Source organism: Aquila chrysaetos, chromosome 5 (assembly GCF_900496995.4).
Source record: "Aquila chrysaetos chrysaetos chromosome 5, bAquChr1.4, whole genome shotgun sequence".
Classification (NCBI taxonomy): Eukaryota; Metazoa; Chordata; class Aves; order Accipitriformes; family Accipitridae; genus Aquila; species Aquila chrysaetos.
Genome location: NC_044008.1, coordinates 23,285,276 through 23,306,947, shown reverse-complemented (window position 1 = coordinate 23,306,947; position 21,672 = coordinate 23,285,276). Strand labels below are relative to the sequence as shown.

Below are 21,672 nucleotides of genomic sequence, written 5' to 3'. Positions count from 1 at the left end.
GTTAAATAATAACAGAAAACATTTGTCACAGAGCTATATTTTAAAGAAAAGAGGTTCAAAGTAACACCCTCTTCTTACTTTAAGTAAGGTCCTTCTTTAGGTTCACCATGGTTTAATAGGAAAAAGGAGCTCCCAGTATGATGACAAATTATAAACAAAAGAGAAGTTATTTGGATACTTTTTTTCTAAAAAACCAATATTGGCCCGCTGATGCTAGCTGCGAAGGAAGCATAAGGACAGGTTTAGACATTTTGTATTTCTGAACCCGTCGTTGGGACACCACACATTTTCTTCGGTGTTTCTTTCACATTTACTTAGAGCACAATAAATATATCTATCCAAGCAACTATATCAACACTAGGAGCTTATTTTATCTAAGATCAGGCGCCTTGTGTTGTTATGTAGGTGGAAAGGCAGATAAGTTTCTCCCTCTTCCTCGAGATGAGTAGGTGTGTGGAAAAATGCCATACGAATCAAATTATCTTTGATTCATCATTGTAACATTCACATCATACAAAAGGATTTGCATTTAGGAACTCATTTTTTACCCCTGCATTCCTGGCAAGTATACAGTATACAAAAGAAAAGACCAGAACCCAAGAAGTCCACTTATTCAAGATCCAATTTACATTGCATTTGCTCCACAATAATTTTTTTTAATTAATATTTTTACAATGATTTGTATAATAGTATTTAGCAAATTCCTATTGCAGCCAAATCTTTTTGGTAAATGCCTACTCAAAGCACTTAGAATCCCTTTCTTTGAAATACCTGTGGTTAGAGTAAATCATATCCTCTACAGCAACCAGCTGAGCTCAGTTCAACTGTGAATGTTCTTTTTTAATCCACTTGGATGTCTCTACTCCTCCCCACACATTTTGTGGGCAAGGAAAACCAAAGGTCTTGATTACACAGAATGCCCCACAGTATTTTCTTCTAGAGCATTCAAGCATAAAATTAGGGACACATTGCACCATTCCTTCAGAAGTCTACAGTAGTGGTATTATAAATCTCAAACTGACTTCCTTATTTGATCTTTTCCCAGCATGTGAACATGCAGGCGCTGGAAGTATCTGTGGGATTCTGAATACATCTGAAATAATGTGCACATATGTCCCCTGCTGAATGGGTCTTAAATCTGCAGCATTTACTGTTCAGGCCACTGCTTCAAGTTGACTTGCAGTGCAAGAGGATTCCTGCAGAGGCTTTATTAAAGTCCAAAATCTGCAGTCTGACATAAACAAAAGGCAACTTCTCAGCTTGTTACATGCAAAATATGTCTGCTAACAACACTCTATTTCATTCACTTGACATGCAAAGCCAATTGGGAGAGTGATCTGTGGGGGAAGAAATGGTTTTGTAGTCTCATTCCAGTCAAAAGATTGAGGATGTGTTTCTAGCTGAGCCATAAGCAACTCTGAAGAATCATAACCTCTTCTTCCTCTGTCTGTAAAAAGCGCTATTTCTTATTTCACACATAGACCAAGCAGGCTAAGGTTTTGTTGATTTCTGATGCAACAGGAGTGAAATTAAAAAAAAAAAAAAAAAAAAAAAAGAGCATTCACAATTTCAAAATTGGTAAAATGGCTTCCTTATCTGAACTAAGAAAAAAAAAAAAACAAAAAACCCCAAAAACTGTTTTCCCAGGCTTATTGCATCCCACCACAGAAACCACCTAAGCATTGCAAAGTAGTGAGAAGATACTGGTGAGTTGGGTCTCCAGATTTCAAAGGATTTTTGCTTACTTATTCATACAGCAAATTCAGCTAAAGGTATTAGTAGTTCTTTTTTTCTTCAGTTCATCTAACATGGGCCTTTCTGCTTCTTCACTCAGTGTTATTACTTCTAGGTGTGAATGCCTTTTCAGTCATGTGAAATTGATACCCTACCTCATTAACATACTATTTCTTTTCAGATTTCATTTTCTTTCTTGTCTATAGTTAGTATTCTCTATTTTACTTTTTACTTTCTTTGTTGTTTCTGCTCTTACTCTATAATGTGTTTTGGAATGTAGTTTACATGAAAGATGCTATACAAAAAGCTAAAGATAATCTAATTTCTTTCTACCAAAGAATACAGAGTTTTCTGCAGGCAAGAGTTATGTCTATTATTGTAGTCATTCAGGGAGCCTAGATGTTGAAAAAGTCAGAATAGCTAGTGAGGGTGTATTCTGCATTATTGCTGTTCTGTAAGGGCAGAGGGAATGCAACGGGAAATATTGTGTTGTTTGCAGTTATTAATTTCTGCGTTGCAAAAAAAGTAACACAGAGCAGATGCACCTTTTTTCTGAACAGAAGTGTTTTCTCTTCCTAATTAATTGGGGAGTTATTCAGAACTGGCTTAGCAACACAAAATTGACCTTTGAAGATCAAAGTGATAAGCCATATGGGGCTAAATCCTGCCTCTCTTACGCATGCAAAACTCTCACACATTTCAGATGAGTTTGCATCAGGATTTAGACAAGTGATCATCATATACCATGAAAAACAGCCCCTGGGACAGTTTAATCTGCACAACCAGAACTTTCATGTTTCACTTTATTTTCTTTTCCCTCCCCTCCAGTGTCCACCCCTCCCTTTTTTCTGGGTTTCTTCTGGGAAAGTTTTACCCCCACCCACATCTTCCTCAGTCGTCCCATTTTGCTTTAGCACAGTTGGCAAGCTTCTTGTAACACACACAAAATCTTGGGAGCGAGAATACTAGCACTGCATAATTTAAGAGAGCCTCCTCATTACACTGCCTCTTCATTTCAATTGTTTGAAATTCTTCTGCACCTCAAGGCATATGTAGAATCCAAACCAGGATCCAAGCATGCTTACATTATATTACTATTTCTTGAATGAAGCATTTTAATACCAACATCCGGAGGGTTAAAGCAATAATTCAGAATCAAGAAAATATTTTTCTTCTGAAATACCTTATAAATTACACTGACTATATAGTTTTGTATTGCACGTTTATAGTTTATATTAAAAATACTTACTTCAATAATACTATCTCTGCTGCCATAAGGATTGTTTTATCAACTTTTTGCCAGAAATACTTCTTAAATTTAAAATAAGCCCTGCTGGTATCAGAAGATGAAAGTTGTAAGACCTCAACAGCACCAACAATAGCCAAAAGTATATTAGAGGTTTTATGTGTTCAGTGTATTATACTCCCTTCACACTACCACACTTGCATTTTATGGTGATTAACTATCTAGGCACAGAATACAGCCTATAGTCATTCTAGTCATTAAAAAGAAGTCTAAAAAATTCTAGCGTTCTGACATTGTCATAACAGCCAAATGACACAGATGCAAGATGCTCACGGTGTCCTACTAACTCCTCAAAGCTCGTGATTACTGCACGTCAGCCACACATACTGGGGGCTGTACTGCATCAATCACACCCTAGGTAGGGAAGAAGTTGTTTAAGTTTCAGGCAAAGTCCTGCACTGGCATTGTTTAGACAGTATGGGAATACACCCTGGATGGTGTCAATCAACATAGTTCCTTGATCATCAGTACAGCTATGTTTGATAATACAATTGCGAATATCACATTTTTAGTCTGCTCACTGATGGAAATAAGAATAATGCAATCTTATTGTATGCCATCTCATAACTGGCTAACAGACTGAAAAAAATTTAATAATATTTAACAAGATATTTTTAAATTAGGAGATGGGAAGACAAGCCAGACCCATAGTTCACCTGGAAATAACTCCAGGCACTTCAAATGTGGTGATAAGGAGAAACAAAAATCCTTATAAAAGAACTGCCAGAAGAGCTTTGATAAGATACTGTGCCTTCAGTGACACCAAAGTCAATTAATATAAAGATGCAAATTCACAGGAAAACAATCTTCATAAGTTCTACTATTTATGGAACTGTGCCATAGCCTTGCAATGGTTTGTACAGAGCAAAGCTTTTAAAGCGTCCACTAATATCAGGTTCTTGTTATTTTAAGACATCTTTCTGGTTGTTGAAAGTGTAGGCAGCTAAAGACTGTTACTCAAACTCTCAATCATTGACCTTGGAACATAAAACCAGGTACTAAACTACATTCAGATTTTGTACCTTGTTATGCTTTTAGGTTACATATTAAAAAAAAGCCAACACATTAAAGTCAAATAAAGAAGGCCTCTCAAGGGTGAGATGCACCAATGCTGCAATTGGCTGCACTCTATGAAATGGTAAAATACCCACCTACAAAAGACTGGAGCTGTGAGTATCTCTAAATTAATGTTTTTGAAGTACCTCAGATATCTCTGTCTACCTAAATTCTGCATAACATAACATGCAGGATGAAGTTCTACACTGAATTAAACCCCCCAAATTCAGTCGTACTATGGTCATCTGGTTCTCTCAGCAACGACAGAAAAAATATTGTAAGACAAAAGGACTGTTTAAACAAATCAGAATGTTAACATAAAGAAGAAACGGATAGACACAGACTATGAACATGTTTAGGCTGGAAATTAGAAGCTTCTTAATTAGCTGTGAAATAGAGAATATTATTTCAGTAGGTGTAGAGCAAGCAGTAAAGCCCAGAGGTTTTAAGAAAGCCCTAAGTCAGTCTATGAATGGGATCATACATCCTGATCGCCCTAATCAGTGTCCGGTATTTTTTCAATCATATACACTTAAGGAGTTGAGAGACATTCCCAGAGCTCAAGTCAGAATTATAAGCGATAAGAGAGAACTGCAGTACTTCATTGCAGACCCAGGAGGACGTGTGATGCTGCAAGCAAATGAAGGCCATGCTCCTGGCTAGGAGGCTGGGCTGTGACCTGGATTCAGGTCGCTGCTCTGCTATTCATCTCTCATGTTTCCTCAGGCACATCACCGTCCCAGAAGCTTTTCATCTGCGACGGAAGGAAATACTTAACACCATCAGTGGTAGGTACAAGGATCAATATCGTATGGATCTTAGATACCAAGGTAACAAAGATCATATAACTACCTTTACAGGGCGCTTTCAATCCAAAAATCTCAACTTTTATGGGCACGGGGTCCTCAGCTTTGTTAGCACACCTAGCTGGCATTTGCATTTCAGGCCAGGTGACAAGCACTGCTAAGAGGGCGCAGACCCGCAAGCAAGGTGGTTCACAGAGAGCAGGCGGCAGCCGGGGATGACGCAGTGCCCGTGGTCCTGCTGCCTACTGAGACCAGGCTGGAGCCCTGGACTGCACTGCGGCTGCTGCGCCGAGGGGAAAGGGAGCGTGTCTGTGTCTGTCTGTGTGTTAGGGGAGGGGGTCAGGCTGGGGGGGCAGATTTGGACCCCTCTGAGCATAAGGGCTTGCTGTCCCCTGCCTCCCACAGCCCCCAGCATGAGAAACACGGCTGCCTCTCTGGGTCTTTCCCCTCAGCCTCCTGGTTCACCTCCATCCTCCTCCGCGCCTGCCCATGCCAGGAGCAGCAGGGCTTTGGCCAGGCTCCGTCTGTCATCTCTGATGGAACAAAATTCAGTTTCACCTGCTCTGCTGGGAGGCACTGAGCTGGTGCCGGCTGCTACATCAAAGGACGACTCTGCCGCTGTCACTATTGCAGCTGCTTTTTAGTTCAGAGGCTGGCACTCTGGCAGTTTACTGCGTACCTGCTGGTTTGGTACTGCCTGGCGGATGCTTTGCGATGACTGCATCCCCAGAAGAAAGTGCTGGGATTAATATGCAGCTTATCTGTATTTAACAGTCAGTCAAAATATCAAAAAGCTATGTATAAAACTGTATCTCTGTTGCTACCTAAAGGAGTCCATACTCCTCTGTTTCTCCTATGAACACTGATTTTCTTATTCAATTAGGATTTTTTTATACATATCTTGTAGCTGAAGTCATACATCCAGCTTGTTAGCCTAAAATTCACAGATTGCCTCCAGTGTTAAACTTCCCTTTTTAACAGTACACTCAGATTTCTGTTTATAGAAAGTGAAGTAAAAATATGGCTCCCTGTGGGGCATTTCAGAGGATGACTCTAAATAAGCCAAAGGCAGTATATTAAAGACCGGATCTTTATTATGAAAGCTTAGATATTCACGGTAACTGGCAAGAAAGGAAGGCCACAGAAATTTCAAGAAAATAGAGTAAATTCAATAAATATGCTTTACTGATGGGTTAGTGGAGAGTAGACAGCACTCCAGAAACAACAGCTTAGAAAACAGATCACTATCTGGGCTAATAACAGTTCACACGCATATCTGGCTGGAATTCTAATATCCCTATATGGAAACCAGGGCTAACTCAAATAATCAAAAAATCAATATAGGATTTGGACTCTAAGCCCAAACCTGCCAAAAGGTCAAGAGAGTGGAAGAGCTCAGCTCTAATTAGGAGTTGAGTATCTCATTTACATCCACAGCTTCTGCATGTGCATAACGACAGAAAATGAAGGAAGCAAATTTTTTGCACACTGACTCACTGGATTGTTTTCCTTGAAACACATCCTGCTTTAGAGCTTGTTAAAGTAATTCTCACCATAGGGCCTCCTCACTTTTATAGAACTGAAGTTCAAGTCTGTGAAATGCGATCCCATGGCGTGACTATTTTAGAATTCTTTACCCTCATGTTAAATTAATAGAGTTGAGTGAATTCATCATAGTGCACAACTGGTCATTTTGGGGGCTTGTATCTGGTGAGGCTTTTTTGATTTTTATTGTTTTGCTTTGGGGTTTTGAGGGGTTTGGTGGGGTTTTTTGCTTAATCACTTGGGCCCCATCAATGTTTTTATTTTGCTTAAGTAAGCAATTTCTTTGTGATACAAAATTCTGACTAATTTCTTTAATCAGCTTTTGCTCAGAAACTGTTTATTTCCATCTGCATTACAAATGCAGGATTTAAACAATCTATCAACACAGCATAATGCAGCAAGTGATCTTGTCAGTTTGTCCTTTCCTCTCAGGGATGCAGTTACTGTATTCTGTACTTCTGAAGAAAGGAAATAATAGGATTAGAAAAACATTGAGGACAAGGGGATGTCAAACAAAAGAAAAGCATGCTGCAGTTCTAAAGCATTCTCATGTAGTATTGGGAATTGTAATCCATTTGTGCTAAAGACTTTGCCTTTGCTCATTATACAAAAGAACGTAAAAGACATATACTTTGATACTGTAGTTTGGCCTATAGGGAATCATAATTAAAACACATTCGAGTGTGCTGGTTTTGACTGGGGTAGAGTTAATTTTCCTCCTAGTAGCTAGTATGGGGCTATGTTTTGGATTTGTGCTGAAAACAGTGTTGATAACACGGACATGTTTTCATTACTGCTGAGCAGTGCTTACCCAGAGCCAAGGGCTTTTCTGCTTCTCCCCCCAGCCCACCAGCGAGGAGCCTGGGGGGGCACAAGGAGCTGGGAGGGGACACAGCCGGGACAGCTGACCCCAACTGACCCAAGGGGTATCCCAGACCATAGGACGTCATGCTCAGCAATAAAACTAGGGGGAGGTTGGCTGGGGGGCCACTGCTCGGGGACTGGCTGGGTATCAGTTGGTTTCTGGTGAGCAATTGTTTTCATTTGCATTACTCGTCTTTCTTGGCCTTTATTTCTCTCTTTTTGTTATTATCCTTTTCATTACATCATTATTATTATTATTATTATTATTATTATTATTATTATATTATTATTATTATTATATTTCAATTATTAAACTGTTTTTATCTCAACCCACGATTTTTCTCACTTTTAGCTTTCCAATTCTCTTCCCCCCATCCTGCTGGCATGGGGAGTGGGAGAGTGGCTGTGTGGTGCTTATTTGCCAGCTGGGGTTAAACCACGACAGAGTAAATGCAATCTTAGTCATTATTAAGCAACACAAAGTCAGTCAGCCACACAAACACAGCATTATCTAAGGACTACAATGTGTGAGGCAGCCAACAATCAACCTTAAAGTTCCAGTGCTTACCTAGCATACCAAAAATTAGTAATATATAATGCCCAACTGTTTTAGAGAAATGATTCCATACATCTATGAAATAAATTTAAAAATGTGGGCCAATAGGAGTAACTAATTTCTGTAAGTATTTGCAGCTACTGTGCAGAAGTTAACTCAGTTCATTATTCAAATAAATAGTCTTTGTTGTATAGCACAGAACTCCAAGCAAACCCTCTAAATCCAAATACCTAAAGCCTTCCTTTGTATTACCATTAGACAGTTCTATTAAAAAAAGAAACACTATTTAAATAAGTCACAGTAACATCAGATATACAGTATAACTTTTAAAGAAAAGTTTTGTGGTCTATTTTCTTGGTCTTCAGAGATATGAATCGGGTGGTTTTTTTCACGTACTTCTGTATTGCCTCAGCTTCAGGCACTAGGCTAAGTAAGCGTTCACTTAAGATTTAGTTCTGTTGAATTAGGATGGTACTGGGAAGAGTGACCTTCTCTGCATATTAAAGTTTATATAAGAAAGGTGAAAAAATGTTTGTGACCTTGTAAAAGGCCATGCTTTCCATTTAAACAGAGCAGCAAGCAAGCACAGAGCATCCTTAAGGGTGTTAGGGTTGTGTGCTAATCACTCTCAAGTCTGTAACTGTGAGTGAATAGTGTCTGACTACTGGTCAGGAAATCACAGAAAATAAAAGATGAAACCTACCTCTGCTGATAATATGTCAACTCTAAAAGCAGTATCAAAGCCAATTTTGAAACTCAACATTAAGGCTTAGGGTATTTCTCCTATAAAGACCAAACCAAAAATAGTAAAAACGAGAACTAAACCAAACCAAACCTTACCTCCTTCCTTCCCCCCCCCCCCCCCCCCCAAAAAAAAAAAACCAACCACAACTGAAAACGCAACAACCAACCACTTTTTGCTCAGAACATGTTTTGCTGTATCTGGAATAAGTGAGCTGCAAGTCTCAGAGGACTGTTGGGATTTCAAACACAGTAAAGGAGAGTCCAGTGAAACTGTGAGACTCAAGACATCAGTCTCTCTCAACATCTAGATCAAGGTAATTCAGATGAGAATTCATTGTTTCAGGGATGAGTCGAACTCAAAGCAGAATGGGAGCAATTTGACATCCCCATTGCTGCAGTTAGCAAAGCCAACCGATGTGTACAGAGGTTGTACTTACTGTTCTCAGAACGCTTTTCTTGGCCAGTTCTTCTGTGCAAACACCATAACAGTATAATATAATAATACCAACCTGCTTTAGGCCCCTGTATTCCTCAGTGCTCATTCAAACAGGGCTTATGCAGTTTTGCTCAGATGCGTATACATTTCTATGTATCGAGGTATGCAGAGAAAAAGCCGAGATGAGACTGTTCTCTCCCAGGTGAATTGCAGAGCTACAGAGTCACTCTCCCACCCCACTGAGCTTAGTTATCCATGAGGAGGCACAGGATGTTCATCCTATCAGAAAATACTACTCAAGCAGGCTAAAGCTATCAGTAAGTACTTTGGAAAATGCAGCTGGAAAGTACTGTAAATGTCCATCTGCTCTCTGCAGAAAGCAGGATGTTGAGATGTAGAGATAACGCAAATGTTCACAGAGAAATACAAGTTACTGAATCTTTCTGACCCACTTGGCTGCTCATGTATCTATAAACTAAAATACTAAAAGCAGTCATCAAAAATATGGCTGTCTACTAACTGCAGTAGGATTTGCAGTTGTAAAATGTTGTCATATTGCTATAATTAAATGAAAGATTGATTTAGCAGTAGCGTTATTTTCAGCTGTCCAACAAATCATAAAATCACTGGATGCCACCTTGTCTTTCACAAGATGCCTTAGCATGGCATTATTTTGAGTGTCTTTTCCTCACTCTCACATATAATAGCAAAAATCATGAAGAGCCCATAAAGCTCTACTTTTCAGAGCCATTCAAGCATGCAGCGGCTGTAGTTCCACTGACCAGCTCTGACACAGGTCTGATCGAGCTCTGCTTCATAAGACTTCCACCAGACTGCTCCCTCCTGGAGAATTTCTAGGGCCCACCTAGCAGCACTTGCCTGAGAACTAGATCCCCTCATCTCCCTGCTTGTGTCCCTGTGCTAACCTTACAGATTGTCCTGACTCCACCAGCCAGTCCTCTCCCCAGCCTGCACGCCAAAGAGGCAGGAGAGCTATTCCTCAACCTAACCATGTCACACTGCAAGTATTCAATACCTAGAGATCAAAGCAAAGTTGTTCACTACTAAAGCATGAAAAATACACAGTTCTAGACATAGGTCAGTCTTGCAAACACGCAGACTTTGACATCCTTTTAAGCTGTACCTTAAGTGTCTTCATGACATTTTGGTGCTTCTTGAGAGTTACCTCTGAACCTTGGAGTCTTTTCAGCCCAGCTCACCTTAGCAAGACCAACAGCTAAGCCATGTACACATATGGTTACTCAGTGGCAAAGTTCTGCCCATCAGTTCCTCTCTTCTCACCTGCTGTGTTTTGTGCCACGCTTTTCAGGTGATGCTGGGAGTCTGTCTATATATAAAAAGTTTGGTCTCTTTATTCTGTATTTAGTCATTTTCCACCCTCTTCCTACAGATGGACAAAGTATATTCATTTTTGGTCAAAGCACAGTCATTAAATTTTAAGTATTGTCCCGAGGCTGCAGGGTATGTGTTGGAAACCTTGTCAGTAAATATAGATAAACATTTACCAAGAAGTATTCACAATACAGCAATTTTCGTAACTACAGAATAATTCTGTAACATTGATTGGAATACATGTATCATATGCAAGTTCCCCTAGTCATCACATGTACCTACTGATGTCTCTTCGAGCTACTTCAAGGACAGGCAGCATCTGCAGTTATTGCGAAATGTGCATTTATGTAACAATATAAAAGTATCTACTCTAATTTTAGCTCCTGCCAGCAGGGGAAAATGTTTGCAGCTAAAATATAAAGTTTGAAATTTTTCTAAACAATTTATTTGTACTTACTGTACCACCAACCATGCTCACACATGAATAAAACCCAAAGGATTTTCCTGTTAATTTGTTCAGCATATATTTAGAATTTCAAATATGTTCAATTACAGCTTAGCCAATTTTCTACATTTCTTCTGATTGTTCTGCCCCTGCCCTTTAAATGATGAGGCATCTCTCTGCTGTGACTGCAGTATAGACTATTCCCTTTCACTATTAATAATCCCATTGAGAAATATGAAGCAGCCTGGCAAGATTAGTTTAAGCTTTATTATTTTCCTAATTTCCCAAAACTGAGTATTTCCCTAGTTACTACAAGGATAAATTATATTTACCACTGCTCTTGTCAATTCAAAAATATTTTCACATTCAGAAATATTTGCATGCTATTGGATTTACTACACAGTAGCAGAATAAAGTGGCAGAGGAGGATGCAGTATCCTTAAAGATGGGCAGTAAACTCCTTGCTTTTTCATTCCTTCAGTTTATATTATGTTTGTGTTTGGGGGTTTTTTGTTTTAACTGGTTTCCATGTGAACTGGCAATACAGCATACAGCCTTCTATACCTGTTAATATCTTCCCATTTGAGAAAAAATAGGCAGTTTTTAATGTATGTATCTCTGAGAACAGATTGCGTTGCAGACTAGACCTCGTGCAAAAGAAGAATTCAAAGTATCATAAGCAATTCAGCAAAACTGCAACTTCTACCAGGCAGATCTGCCAATATGCTTTAATTTGGGAACAAAATTACTGACTTTATTACTCCAAATACAAAATCAACACTAACAGGACTAACAGCAAGTGCTAACAATGGAATAGCTCGTTAGTATTAGGATTTGGCTATTCGTCTGGACTTCCTAAGAATTGAGCATTTATGAATGAAAAACTTTTATAATTAGTATCCAACCTCTGCACAATCCACATTATCTTGCAATTCAAGAACAAAGTAAAATGCACGATTGTGTAAGTGTGATGGAGACAGAGCAAGGAAAAAAAGAAAATGTTCCTTACAAGAAAACAACACTTACATTTAATGCCAAAAAAAATAACAAGATTGCTAAATATGATAGGAAGGAACTCTTACATTCCAGCCATATGCTGAGACTAATCTTTTCTAGAAAAACTGCATTCAATACAAGTGTATCTGGAGAAGAGCACTTAGCTGGGTACAAGTCATAGACACTTGTACTCGATTTGTAAAGGAAGGAAATGGAAGAACAAGAGAGAGAAAAAAAGCTATATTAAGAAGTCAAATTGCAGGAGCCCTTTGACTGCTATTACAAACTGAAGAAGATCTTCAATACTGAAAACCTGCCATTAATCTCTTATTTACATGGAAAGCACATGCTTCTTTTTATCTGAAATACTTACAGTAATGACACGAGCTGGGACTAGACAGATAAACACAATATGTCTGGTTATCAAGAAATTTAGATTTCTTATCTAAATTTGGGTTTGAAGCTGATATTTGCCTACTGTGAGCAGATAGTGCATCTGCTCAGTGAAACTTTTGTTCCCATCTACTGCACTGCTAATAGCAGTGGTGAAATAACATTTTCATGTGGCCCAATTTTTCAGGAAGCAGTCATTCCTAATGGGGAGATAGTCCAGTTACTGAACCCTCCCCAAAATCACAGATTATAAGGCCTGAAATTTTATAATGGTGAAGTCCAACAAGAGGCTAGGCACAAACCAATAAAATTCACTAAAAAGTTTTTAAGCCCAAATTGTTCTAAGTGAAACATTTGAGCTAAACAAACAGGCATTTTGTGATGCAACTGTTCTTAGAAAAGTTCCAGGAAGGACTGCCTCTTGCTGCATTTTTAATCAGACTTGGTAAATGCAGCAGCTGTATACATCTGCTTCTTTCTATGCATGTCTGATTTGAAAGTGGGTGATTGGGAGTGGCCATGTTTATTTATCAGCTTTATTTAATTTTTTAAGAGTTCTGGAAGCACGTGTGATTTTTAACAGGCAACCATGTGGTCCTTTGAACAGCTGTGCTGTATAATGGAAAACAGCAAAGCTTCTGCCTTGCTTAACCAGCTAAGTCAAAGTCAGAGAAAATAGGAGGCCATGACACTACTCCTGCAAGGAAGATATAAAGTCATCTCCGGTTTTGTTTTCAGGGTATTCTGTCATGTAATTTATTGGCCTCATTATAGGCTATCATACCCAACACACACCTCTACTTTGATCACAATGTTAATTCTGGTGATTGGCTTGAAGTCCCTGTACGGTTACTTATGCCATCCAATGTAGCACTTCTGAAAGCAAACGCAGAAGGACTGCAAACATAGCAATTCAAGTTTAATCCTGTCATTCATTAAAAAAACCTACATTTTTTCTCACTCTGCTACGTGTCCACCTCACCCTCTCTCTTATTCACATAAAACTCCCACAGATTACACAGATGATGGTAATTAAACTAAATCATTCTATGGGAGTGCTGCCAAATACAGATAAACCTAGGTCCTGCTGTACATGTGTCATATAATGGGGATATCAATTAAAGTGCCCAATATTGGGCACAGAGATTATTTTATTTCAACATATGCACATAGTCTTACATTTCTGAGTCATAAGGCCACAGTTTATCTACTGATCTACAAGCAGATTCTTTGCTGTGGGATAATATTAATTAAGACCGCTAGAAAAGTGTCTATACATATCTCAAGTTTTTACTCATTTGTTCTTTTAACATCATTGAGTTATACATAAAAAAATATGTAGGCAATGTCAACACCACGTTTGCTATTCCTTAAGAGTCATCACATCTCTCTCTATTCCTAATCCACCAACACAACATACCGATTCTTGAAATAATTAGAGTTTTACTCCGTATTTTGAGGACGCACTCTTCCCAAACAGTTGAATGCCATGAGGCCTATGAAGGTGCACGGCAGGATTGACAGGAGGACTGAGTGATTATTTCCCCTCATATTTTGAATGCAAAACTATTCTGCCAGCTGCTCATGTCATTAAGGTATCATTGTGCCTCTGAAACTACTTGGTTTATATTTTAATGGTACCCTACTGCTTGGCTTCCTATCTCACATTTGCTGAATCAACACTATCGCAAAACAGCAAAACCTGCCTGACATAGCGATCTTTCAATACATAATGATTCATCATGACAGGACACTGAAAGCCCTGTGGCATGTGGAGAAAAGCTTTAAATAGTACTTAGTTGATAACTTATTTTAATTAAAAAGGCAAATGCACAAGAGAGAAGAAAACAATCTTTCTGTATCACATCACTTATTTGCTCTACTTACCAGCACAGGATTGTTTTGGTTCCATTAACAAATTCTATTTTAAAAGAATGTTTTCTTCCTTACTTTCATATTTTCCTGTCTTTTCTGCATACCATATCTAAAGGCACAGAGCTACTGGCTGCAAATACTACAGAGAATCACTAAATATAGGACAGCATGAAAATATGTTGAATACATTTGTCAGCACTGTATTAAAACAGAGCTGCATAGCAGAAAGATTCCCACATTGCTAATAGATACTGGCTTTATCACCTTTCCCAAGGTGAGAGCACCCACACAGGTATCATAATCAGTGACGTTTTTGCAAATTGGTTCAGGATATTTTATTTATTTTTTGTCTCCACAAAATGCATGCTGAAAATGTGCTAATGAAGGTTACACAACTTTTTAGTATTATATTATTAGCAGAAATTCATTATTTCATTTGAAAGTACACAGGTCTGAATCTCCCTTGTTTGAAGTGTTGCCAGCACAGCTGCAGAGTGCATCTCAGATTAATGGGAGCCATGACAAACAGAATGAGTTACCCGCATGCAAACTTTTCATCAAATATGCACAGCAGGTAAACAATTGCAAACTTCCATATTTTCTCTGCACTGTGAAGTCATTGCAGATGACATTATGTTGTTATGTAGCAAGGGACATCAAAGCAGTATGTCACATCAGCAGAAAACCCAGAAATAGCACAAGAAATATTTCCAAAAACTATTTTCAGCCTTTCCCAGGAAAACTACTGTGAAGCTGCATGGTAGAGCTAAATAATTACAGCAGTTTTCAGGCTTACTAATCCATGATATAGAAATGGACCGATGTCCCTTAATGAACAGCATTTCAGCTTCACAACAGCTCTGCAGAACAGAAGAAGGGCTGTAGAATTCCCTATCGAAAAAAAGGAGTTTTGCTAATGATACAACCCCATCATTGATCTTTTTTCTTCAAACACATCCGTGAGATTCATGGTGCTACCTGAAAATCTTACATCCAGAGCAAAAGTGGCAGGAACCATCCCTTCCCCAGATTTTAAAATAACCTAGTTACTTCTATTCCTCACAGGTAACAGAAGCTCCACTGTGCATGCCAAGTTGTGATGAGAAGCGTTACCAAGTATGTTTCAACACCATGACGGCAAGTAAAGGCAACTCTTGGAATCCACATTTAATCTACTCTGTGCTACCAATTACTGCTGCTTTAAAGCCTCTTCCAGACACTGGCAGGATTAAATGGCTGCCTCCAACATGTTCTACAGCCTATGAACAACCAAGGAGCAGTGCAGAGAAATCCTATTACTGGTACTTTTCAAATCACTACAAAGTAGTTTGTACATCACCAGTGCCAAAAATCTCAACTATGCTCACTTCAGAAATTACAAATGTTTCATGTCGATTTTGGTAAAAATACTTTTGCTGTTGGGAATATATAATGAAGGAGAACTCGGTGGGGGTGGTAGTAGAACAGTTTATCATTTGAACAACATCTCACAATAACCAAGTACAGATATATTCATTTATTAACAAATGTGGAGATCACAACTGTTTTGTTTTCTTAACATCAGCTACTTATTTAATCCACATATTTAGCTATTGTAATAACCAAAAAAACAAAAATTCTCTTTCCCTTGATGACTACACATTTGTACTGCTTCTCCCCTGTTCTCAGCAAATTACTTGGGTCAAGTGCAAGACACTCTTAATAGCATTTGTTATCATGCAGGCTTCTGGCAGACAGCAGTATCTTATGTTTCCACTGGCATTTCTTATCATTAAATGGCCATATAAGTCTCCTGGCTTTAGCATATATCTTGCCCACTGTTCTTTTCTTCTCACATTTAAGTCAATAATTCTCCAGTCAAATTAGTCACACTTAAAAAGCTTACACCTATCTGCTAATTCACAATAATAAGTAACAGAGGAAATGCAATGTTATATGAAATATCTTAGACAAAAGACATGAATATGTTCTCTACACACATGGTATAAAGGGCACAAAGTAATGAGATTAAATTACAGCAAGAAAGATTCAGGTTACAAACAGGAAAAGCATCCATAGAACCAGGGCAGCTAAAACACTCAAGCAGAGTGCTTGGGGATGCTGTGTCACACCTGTCACTGGAGGTATCTAAGAGTGGAAACAAAAATCTACCTTGAAGTATTACAGGTCTTGTCAATCTTGCTGTGGGTGAGATGGACTAAATAACTTCCTGTAGTTCTTTCTATCCCAATCATTCTAGAATGTGTTGGAGACACGGAAAATACAAAGTTCAAAAATTGGACTAGAAAAAGTTTATGCTACCCTCTAAATTAGTATCTGAACTCATCTCTAGAGCCTACTTCATTCTTTCAACATTATTAACAGAAAGCACACCCCTGGGGAACTGATACTTCTAAAGCAGAGAGTGGGAGAAGGAAGAGGAGAGAAAAAACATTAGATATAACCAACACTACAACTGATAAGAAATTCACCTTCTACTCTTTTTTCCTGGTTGGGATTTAGAAACTTATAAAAGTGACATGGTTCAGATGGAAAGACTTAAGTATAAAGAAAGTCCCACCAGAAATGCTACGTAACACAACATTCCTTAATATTATTGTCATTCATAATAGCAAGGTCTCATTAAAATATTACTGAAAATGACACTGACTTATACTGAAGTGACTTAGACATACCTCTTCTACCCACGGCTTCAAATTCTCCAGTGATTATCTTCATACCATTAGCTACACATTTTGATTTCAGAAACATTTGAAATGCAGTAAGACAAGAAGAACCTTGAAAGCACGTACATATCCAGGAGGAGGCAGGTAACCCAAAGAAATCTGAATCTATGTCCCAGGGAGCCAGAAGTACCATGGCACCATAGCAGCGACCATGCAGCCTGCTCCACTCCAGCGGAGGGGATCACCACCTGCAGTCATCCCCACGGGCACCCCTTGCATGTACACTGCCTTTTCCAATCTGCCAGTGCCGCTGTTTCTGCAGTGGCACCATAATAATAACCCAATCCAAAAGCACGATCCAAGCTACAAAAGCTTCTGTAGTCGTAATTCAGGTAATAGTAAACTACTATTTACATTACTTGCACTAGCCCAGCTCAATCTGAGTTTACTACGATCCGGACACAACACCATGAGCAGCTGAGTTTGTTGCATGAGAGGATGAAGGGGAAGACTGACCCAGGTAGCTGGGCTTATAACCCTCCTAGCTGGCCCAGCAACAGCTGAAAGAGGATGTGTGTTCAGGTCTCCAAGGAGCAGGGAAAGGTGATTGTGCCCTTTCTTCCTGCTAGTGGAATGCAACTTGGTGTGACACTTCTGTGTTTAACAGCACCCCTGCCTTGCAACATTTTTCTCTGCGCAGATAATAAACATCCATCCACAAAGAAATTGTAATCCTCTCCCACAGCCCTTTTCCTTTATTCTTTTATTACTTTAGAATACTTTACCGAGAATTCATCGGTAAAGAATAATTTCTTCTAGTCGCTCCTAACGTCTGCCATTTAAAAAATTGTCATTATTAAATTCTAGCTCTATTTTTGGGCTACAAAGTAGTCCATAAGATTAAAAAGTTCAGAAAAGGCAGCTAATTTTTGTGCACAAAGAAGATTCATGGACAAATTGCCTGCTTTATGGAGACAAGGAAGCTAACAAAAGTTCTCTGATGACAGTTACAAAAGAAGCAAGATTACCATTCTTCAAAGCCGCATAGAAAAGATCAGTAGAATGCTCTGGTATTTAATACTTTAAAGTAAGCCTCTATAATTAAATGTTAGATTTTCTATTAGAGAAATGATCAGATTAAAGATGGGTTGATCAAAGATTTAAATTTAATTTGGCTACTTTAGATACTCTAATAAAGATGTTCTGTTGATTCTCAAACCAGTAGCACTTAAATTAAGAGCATTTCAGGGAATGCCTCATCACATTGTGAACTACAGTATGTTCTTCTGTACTGAGTACAAAATTCTGTCCTTTTAGGGAAAAGAAGAAAAGCACGCGAGAAGATTTTCTGCTTATCTCTGCAGGCTAAAAGGGTAATAAAATTTGTACTGTAACCTATCCTTTGAATTTTCTCAGCCTAATTGCTCACTACACCCACAGACTCACATTTCTAGAAAATAATATTTTAATAGACTTTAATCCATACCTTTTCAACTGCATTTTTTATTCATTTTCATGTAGTTCTCAGCAGAGGATCAAACCTGTATCAACAATGCATACTTCACCCTGTTTCCCACCACATGTAGTATATGATGCATAGGCCTACCAGGAAAACAAGGAAATTCCCTTTTTATGTCAGCAAAAAGGGAACTCCTTGGACATCATAATCAGTTTTCTTTATCTTAGCCTGTAAAAGGGTAAACTAAAAGAAATAACTAAAAGACAATAGCCTTCCTGCCTTGTTTTAGTAAAACAACAGTACAATAGGCCACATTCAAGACACCTATGAAAGCAGAAAGATATCAACAGCATGAAAATTTTAGTTCATAAAAGAGCTAAATGTGTATAGCTCAACTAATTGATAGGAATGAAACTCAACAGTAAGAGAACAGAATGAGCAATTAGTCTATCTACCCACATTTCAAATACCACATAGACATTCTTAGCTCAACTGCACAACTAACATAACTCGGAAAAATGATTTTGCATTGCATCTATGGCATTTTTCACCAAATGTTGGGCAATTTGTTTACTCATGTTCTCAAGCCAATAAAACATGTACATCTGCCCATCAGATACCCTTCTACTTCTGTCTTCATTTCTTCACTTCTCTTTTACTCCTTTGAAATGATGCAGACTAAATGCTCCTTTGTTTCCACAGTCCCAAAGAGCATCCAGTCTAACTTTATGTAACGAAGTAGATGCCTACACCAAGACCTTAATCATTCTTGTCTCATCATTGCCCATATAAAAATGAGAGACTTTGTCCACAGGCATCTCAACCCACCCAAAATCTCAACAATTCTCTCCCTCTCTCTCTCATATGTAGACAGGTAAGGATACCTAAAATGAGGTGGGAAGAATCTGGGCCTTAGCTGCAACTGTAGTCAATATGGATTAAATGCTTCTACTTACCAGCTACATAACAGTGAATTTGAGCACTGAAAGACACCAGAATCTGAACCCAACCCAAAACAGAAACTTGAATCTGAATCTTAGACTGGATTCTGCATCTGAATCAGTCTTTAAATCAGCATCGTATCTAATCCTCAATTGACTCTAAATTCTCAATTTGGGTTCTGAGTGATTTTCTTTAAAGAAAAAAAAAATGTATTTTCCAAACATTAAGGTTAAGGTAAATCACTGTAAATTCTCCAGCAACCCTACTGATGATAACAACGGGTGTGGTTATTTCAGCAGTCTGGTATTACAGCGGGAGGAACTGTAGGCATTGTGCTGAATGGTCCAACGCATAATCCTAGCAGTAACGGAGTAAGTTGAACGTTGGGAAAGACTGCATGAAAAGAATGTAATAAGTGTGAAATAGTTTCATAAGAATAATCATAGAAGCAGCAAGACATAGTGACCTAATGTTAGACACACAAAGGCACCTTGTATGGTAGACAAATATACATAATACCTCTATAAGACCAGTTTTTCCTCAGCTATAGTTATGTACATACAATTATTTGCTCTCACGTATATGTGACAAGAAAGGTGAAAAATGCAGCATGTTTATATTTAAAGCTGCACATGCAGGTATGAGGGCCAACTTTGACAATTCTCGTGCTTAGAATACTGCTTCTTCTTAATCTCCCTTACCACCTGAATATGAGGAGGGGAGAAAAGACAATACACAATATCTGATAATATGGATGATTTTTAAAACTCTTCATTACTGATTTTTTTTTTTTATCAGCAAGGTGAGAATCCTAGAAGTTAAGGATGCTTCTTCAGTTCATGAATATTTGATATCAATACTGCAAGGGACAATTCTTGAAACAGACCCATAAATCCACATAAAAGAGATTAAGAGTGATCTTGAGAAGGAAAGCACATGCAGGATGACAAAATGGTAAAAATTAAAAGTGTTACTACATAGCTGTTGACGTTGCATACTATGCATGAAATGCTCTTCCCCTCTTGATCATTACATCTCAGTCTTCCTTTCACAACTGGTTATTAAATACGTGACGATTTGGAAACTTCCTTTTTATTATGTATCCTAAGTAACACTCTGAAACCTTGTTTCTGAACCCATTAAAAAGACTTCTTTACAACAGAAAGAAGATTTGAGGTATCTAGGTACACTCCTTAAAACCTGAAAAATAGTACTGAGGAAAAATGTATTCAAAGTAGAATAATTTTATAGTTTTCTGAACAAGCAGAGGATATCAGAAGCACAAGCAGCATGAAGAAGAATAGAGGCCTTTGGGATTCTAAAAAAAAGATGTAGCCAGGCTGAGCGAGGAAACTGTGCTGTTTCTCCAACTTCTGCAAACAATGGCAAGCAGCTCTAGCAGAAGGTAGGTGGTTTCATTTGCAAACATGCACTTTACAGTTAGGAGTCCTTCATTTTTAGTAATTTCTAATGCTCACAAGATATATGCTTAATGTTGCGACTTTTTTTTTTTTTTAATCTATTGCTCATCATTCACTTTTGTTGCACTTTGGGGTTTTTTTTTTTACTTCAAAACACTTCTACATTTCAATATTTAATTTTTTAAAAAAATTTTCCATTACCATTCTGTCTTTGAAATGCTTTTACAACTTCTATCTTCCCTCTTCTCTCCTGTTTCCACTTGCTTGTTTTCCAGACAACTGTTCTAAGTGTGAGCTCTGGGAATGTGAAGAGACATCCCGCCTTCCTGCCTCATGAGGCAGAGCCTTGGGTAGATCTATCGAAAATTTCTCCATATAACAGGGTTATACAAAAAGACTGTAAGAAGTCTCAGACTCAAAAAGGCCAGGGTCATTAGAACTGAACCTTTGATAATGTCCTGGTTTCAGCTGGGATGGAGTTAATTTTCTTCCTAATAGCTGGTATAGTGTTATGTTTTTGAGTTCGGTATGAGAAGAATGTTGATAACACTGATGTTTTCAGCTGTTGCTAAGTAGTGTTTAGACCAAGTCAAGGATTTTTCAGCTTCTCATGCCCAGCCAGCAAGAAGGCTGGAGGGGCACAAGAAGTTGGAAGGGGACACAGCCAGGGCAGCTGACCTAAACTGGCCAAAGGGGTATTCCATACCATGTGACGTCATGCCCGGTATATAAACTGGGGGGGAGTGGGGCTGGGGGGGCAGATTGCTGCTTGGGAACTAACTGGGCATCAGTTGGCAAGTGGTAAGCAACTGCATTGTGCATCACTTGTTTAGTACATTCTAATTCTTTTATTATTATTATTATTATTGTCATTTTATTATTATCATTTTATTATTATCATTATTATTTTCTTCCTTTTTGTCTAATTAAACTGTTCTTATCTCACCCCATGAGTTTTACTGCGTTTTTTTCCCCGATTCTCGCCCCCATCCCACTGGGTGGGGGGGAAGTGAGTGAGCATCTGCGTGGTGCTTAGTTGCTGGCTGGGGTTAAACCATGACAGATAATTAGCTTT

At 38.4% G+C, this 21,672-nt stretch overlaps 1 protein-coding gene and 1 long non-coding RNA gene across 8 annotated transcripts in view; one reads left to right on the top strand and one right to left on the bottom strand.

Moving 5' to 3' along the window:
* GRM8 (glutamate metabotropic receptor 8) overlaps positions 1-21,672 on the bottom strand; it is a 358,092-nt gene that overhangs the window by 217,975 nt on the left and 118,445 nt on the right. The gene's annotated exons all lie outside the window — the stretch shown is intronic.
* LOC115341733 lies at positions 4,681-18,788 on the top strand. Its single transcript, XR_003923507.1, has 3 exons — positions 4,681-4,884; positions 14,560-14,683; positions 15,175-18,788. It is a non-coding gene; the product is annotated as an uncharacterized LOC115341733 (long non-coding RNA).